This window comes from Taudactylus pleione, unplaced genomic scaffold (assembly GCF_031769625.1).
Source record: "Taudactylus pleione unplaced genomic scaffold, aTauple2 ptg002465l, whole genome shotgun sequence".
NCBI lineage: Eukaryota > Metazoa > Chordata > Amphibia > Anura > Myobatrachidae > Taudactylus > Taudactylus pleione.
Genome location: NW_028286848.1, coordinates 53825 through 60162, shown reverse-complemented (window position 1 = coordinate 60162; position 6338 = coordinate 53825).

Below are 6338 nucleotides of genomic sequence, written 5' to 3'. Positions count from 1 at the left end.
ATTTGGGGAGCCCTGTACACACATTTGGGGAGCCCTCTGTACACACATTGGGGAGCCCTGTGTACTCACATTGTGGAGCCATGTGTACACACATGTGAGGAGTCCTCTGTACACACATTGGGGAACCCTGTGTACACACACCTGGGTAGTCCTGTACACACATTTGGGGAGCCCTGTGTACACACATTTGGGGAGCCTTGTGTACACACATTGGGAAGTCCTGTGTACTCACATTTGGGGATCCCTGTGTACACACAATGTTGAACCCTGTGTACACACATTTGGGTAGCCATGTGTACACAAATTGGGGAACCCTGTGTACACACTTTTGGGGAGTCCTGTGTACACACTTTGGGGAATTATGTGTACACACATTTGGGGAGCCCTGTGTACTCACATTTGGGAAACTTGTGTACACACATTTTAGGAGCCCTGTGTACATACATTGGGGAAACCTGTGTGCACACATTTGGGGAGCCCAGTGTACATACATTTAGGAGCCCTGTTTAAACACATTTATGGAGCCCTGTGGACACACTTTTGGGGAGCCCTCTGTACACACATTTGGGAGCCCTGTGTACATACATTGGAGAGCCCTGTGTACATACATTTGGGGAGCCCTGTGGACACACTTTTGGGAAGCCCTCTGTACACACATTTGGGTAGCCCTGTGTACACACATTGGGGAGCCCTCTGTACACACATTTGGGTAGCCCTGTGTTTACACATTGGGGAGCCCTGTGAATATACAATTGGGGAGCCCTGTGTACACATATTTGGGGAGCCCTGTGTACACACATTTGAGGAGCCCTGTGTACACACATTTGGGAGCCCTGTATACACACATTTAGGGAGCCCTGTGTACACACATTGGGGAGCCCTGTGTACACACATTTGGGTAGCCCTGTGTATGTACACACATATGGGGAGCCCTGTGGACACACTTTTGGGAAGCTCTCTTTACACACATTTGGGTAGCCCTGTGTACACACATTGGGGAGCCCTCTGTACACACATTTGGGTAGCCCTGTGTACACACATTGGGGAGCCCTGTGTACTTACATTTGGGGAGCCCTGTGTACACATATTTGGGGAGTCCTGTGTACACACATTGTGGAACCCTGTGTACACATTTGAGGAGTCCTGTGTACACACATTTGGGGAGTCATGTGTACACACATTTGGGGAGTACTGTGTACACACATTTGGGAAGTACTGTGTACACACATGTGGGGAATCCTGTGTACACACATTGGGGAGCCCTGTGTACAAACATTTGGGGAGCCCTGTACACACATTTGAGGAGCCCTGTGTACACACATTTGGGGAGCCTTGTGTACACACATTGGGGAGTCCTGTGTACACATATGTGGGTTGTCCTGTGTACACACATTGGGGAACCCTGTGTACACACATTTGGGGAGCCCTGTACACACATTTGGGGAGCCCTCTGTACACACATTGGGGAGCCCTGTGTACTCACATTGGGGAGTCCTGTGTACACATATGTGGGTTGTCCTGTGTACAGACATTGGGGAACCCTGTGTACACACATTTGGGGAGCCCTGTACACACATTTGGGGAGCCCTCTGTACACACATTGGGGAGCCCTGTGTACTCACATTGGGGAGCCCTCTGTACACACATTTGGGTAGCCCTGTGTACACACATTGGGGAGCCCTGTGTACACACATTTGGGTAGCCCTGTGTACACACATTGGGGAGCCCTGTGTACTTACATTTGGGGAGCCCTGTGTACACATATTTGGGGAGTCCTGTGTACACACATTGTGGAACCCTGTGTACACATTTGAGGAGTCCTGTCTACACACATTTAGGGAGTCCTGTGTACACACATTTGGGGAGTACTGTGTACACACAATTGGGGAGTACTGTGTACACACATGTGGGGAGTCCTGTGTACACACATGTGGGGAGTCCTGTGTACACACATTGGGGAGCCCTGTGTTCAATCATTTGGGGAGCCCTATACACACATTTGGGGAGCCCTGTGTACACACATTTGGGGAGCCTTCTGCACACACATTGGGGAGTCCTGTGTACACATATGTGGGGAGTCCTGTGTAAACACATTGGGGAAACCTGTGTACACACATTTGGGGAGCCCTGTACACACATTTGGGGAGCCCTGTGTACTCACATTGGGGAGCCTTGTGTACACACATTTGGGGAGTCCTGTGTACACACATTGGGGAACCCTGTGTACACACATTTGGGGAGCCCTGTGTACACACATGTGGGGAGTCCTGTGTACACACATTGGGGAACCCTGTGTACGCACATTTGGGTAGCCCTGTACACACATTTGGGGAGCCCTGTGTACACACATTTGGGGAGCCTTGTGTACTCACATTTGGGGATCCCTGTGTACACACAATGTTGAACCCTGTGTACACACATTTGGGTAGCCATGTGTACACAAATTGGGGAACCCTGTGTACACACTTTTGGGGAGTCCTGTGTACACACATTGGGGAATTATGTGTACACACATTTGGGGAGCCCTGTGTACTCACATTTGGGAACCTTGTGTACACACATTTTAGGAGCCCTGTGTACATACATTGGGGAAACCTGTGTGCACACATTTGGGGAGGCCTGTGTACACACATTTAGGAGCCCTGTTTAAACACATTTATGGAGCCCTGTGGACACACTTTTGGGGAGCCCTCTGTACACACATTTGGTAGCCCTGTGTACATACATTGGAGAGCCCTGTGTACATACATTTGGGGAGCCCTGTGGACACACTTTTGGGAAGCCCTCTGTACACATATTTGGGTAGCCCTGTGTACACACATTGGGGAGCCCTCTGTACACACATTTGGGTAGCCCTGTGTACATACATTGGAGAGCCCTGTGTACATACATTTGGGTGCCCTGTGGACACACTTTTGGGAAGCCCTCTGTACACACATTTGGGTAGCCTTGTGAACACACATTTGGGAGCCCTCTGTACACACATTTGGGTAGCCCTGTGTACATACATTGGAGAGCCCTGTGTACATACATTTGGGGATCCCTGTGTACACACATTTGGGAAATTTGTGTACACACATTTTATGAGCCCTGTGTACATACATTTGGGAATCCTGTGTGCACACATTTGGGGAGCCCTGTGTACACACATTTAGGAGCCCTGTGTACACACATTTATGGAGACCTGTGTACACACTTTTGGGGAGCCCTCTGTACACACATTTGGGAAGCCCTGTGTACATACATTGGAGAGCCCTGTGTACATACATTTGGGGAGCCCAGAGTACACATATTGGGGGAGCGCTGTGGACACACATTGGGGAGCCCTGTGAACATACATTTGGGGAGTCCTGTGCACACACATTGGGGAGCCCTCTGTACACACATTTGGGTAGACCTGTGTATACACATAGGGTAGCCCTGTGTACATAAATTTGTGGAGCCTTGTGTACACATATTTGGGGAGTCCTGTGCACTCTCATTTGAGGAGTCCTGTGTACACGCATTTGGGAGCCCTGTATACACACATTTTGGGAGCCCTGTGTAAACACATTGTGGAGCCCTGTGTACTCACATTTGGGGAGCCCTGTGTACGTACACACATTTGGGGAGCATTGTGGACACACTTTTGGGAAGCCCTCTGTACACACATTTGGGTAGCCCTATGTACACACATTGGGGAGCCCTCTGTACACACATTTGGGTAGCCCTGTGTACACACATTGGGGAGACCTGTGTACATACATTTGGGGAGCACTGTGTACACATATTTCGGGAGTCCTGTGTACACACATTGAGGAACCCTGTGTTCACATTTGAGGAGTCCTGTGTACACACATTGGGGAACGATGTGTACACACATTTGGGGAGTCCTGTGTACACACATTTGGGGAGTCCTGTGTACACACATGTGGGGAGTCCTATGTACACACATTGGGTAGCCCTGTGTACAATCATTTGGGGAGCCCTGTACACACATTTGGGGAACCCTGTGTACACACATTTGGGGAGCCTTGTGTACACACATTGGAAAGTCCTGTGTACACACATGTGGGGAGTCCTGTGTACACACATTGGGGAACCCTGTGTACACACATTTGGGGAGCCCTGTACACACATTTGGGGAGCCCTCTGTACACACATTGGGGAGCCCTGTGTACACACATTTGGGGAGCCCTGTGTACACACATTTGCGGAGTCCTGTGTATACACATTGGGGAGCCCTGTGTAGACACATTTGGGTAGCCCTGTGTACACACATGTGGGGGGTCCTGTGTACACACATTGGGGAACCCTGTGTAAACACATTTGGGTAGCCCAGTACACACATTTGGGGAGCACTGTGTACACACATTTGGGGAGCCTTGTGTACACACATTGGGAAGTCCTGTGTACTCACATTTGGGGAGTCCTGTGTACACACATTGGGGAACCCTGTGTACACACATTTGGGGAGCCTTGTGTACACACATTGGGAAGTCCTGTGTACTCACAATGGGGAGCCCGGTGTACACACATTTGGGGAGCCTTGTGTACACACATTGGGGAGCCCTGTGTACACACAATGGGGAGCCCTGTGTACACATTTGGGGAGCCCGGTGGACACAGATTTGGGAGCCCTGTGTACACACATTGTGGCGCCCTGTGTACACACTTTTCGGGAGCCCTCTGTACACACATTTGGACAGCCCTGTGTACACACATTTGGGGAGCCCTGTACACACATTGGGTTGCCCTGTGTACACACATTTGGGGAGCACTGTGTACACATTGGGGAGCCCTCTGTACACACATTTGGGTAGCCCTGTGTACACACATTGGAGAGCCCTGTGTACATACATTTGGGGAGCCCTGTGTACACATATTTAGTTAGCCCTGTGGGCACACATTGGTGAGCCCTGTGTACATACTTTTGGGGAGTCCTGTGTACACACATTGGGGAACCCTGTGTACACACATTTGGAGAGCCCTGTGTACACACTTTTTGGGAGCCTTGTGTACACACATTTGGGAGCTATGTGTACACACATTGGGGATCCCTGTGTACACACATTTAGGGAGCCCTGTGACACACATTTGGGGAGCACTCTGTACACACATTTGGGGAGCACTGTGTACACACTTTTGAGGAGCCCTGTGCACACACATTTGGGGAACCCTGTGTACACACATTTGGGTAGTCCTGTGTGCATACATTTGGGGAGTCCTGTGTACACACATTTGAGGAGTTCTGTGTACATACATTTGGCGAGCCTTGTGTACACACATTGGGGAACCCTGTGTACACACATTTGAGGAGTCCTGTGTACACACATTTGGGGATCCCTGTGTACACACAATGTTGAACCCTGTGTAAACACATTTGGGGAGTCCTGTGTACAGACATTGGGGAACCCTGTGTACACACATTTGGGGAGTCCTGTGTACACATATTGGGGAGCCCTGTGTACACATAGTTGGGGAACCCTATGTACACATATTGGGGAACCCTGTGGAAACAGATTTGGGAGCCCTGTGTATACACATTTGGGGAGCCCTGTGTACACACATTTGGGCAGCCTTGTGTACACACATTGGGGAACCCTGTGTACACACATTTGAGCAGTCCTGTGTACACACATTTGGGTTGTCCAGTGTACACACATTTGGGGAGCCTTGTGTACACACATTGAGGAACCCTGTGTACACACTTTTGGGGAGTCCTGTGTACACACATTGGGGAATTATGTGTACACACATTTGGGGAGCCCTGTGTACTCACATTTGGGAACCTTGTGTACACACATTTTAGGAGCCCTGTGTACATACATTTAGGAGCCCTGTTTAAACACATTTATGGAGCCCTGTGGACACACTTTAGGGGAGCCCTCTGTACACACATTTGGGTAACCCTGTGTGCATACATTGGAGAGCCCTGTGTACATACATTTGGGGAGCCCTGTGGACACTCTTTTGGGACGCCCTCTGTACACACATTTGGGTAGCCCTGTGTACACACATTGGGGAGCCCTCTGTACACACATTTGGGTAGCCCTGTGTATACACATTGGGGAGCCCTGTGTACATACAATTGGGGAGCCCTGTGTACACATATTTGGGGAGCCCTGTGTACACACATTTGAGGAGCCCTGTGTACACACATTTGGGAGCCCTGTATACACACATTTGGGGAGCCCTCTGTACACATGTTGAGGAGCCCTGTGTACGCACATTTGGGTAGCCCTGTGTACGTACACACATTTGGGGAGCCCTGTGGACACACTTTTGGGAAGCCCTCTGTACACACATTTGGGTAGCCCTGTGTACACACATTGGGGAGCCCTCTGTACACACATTTG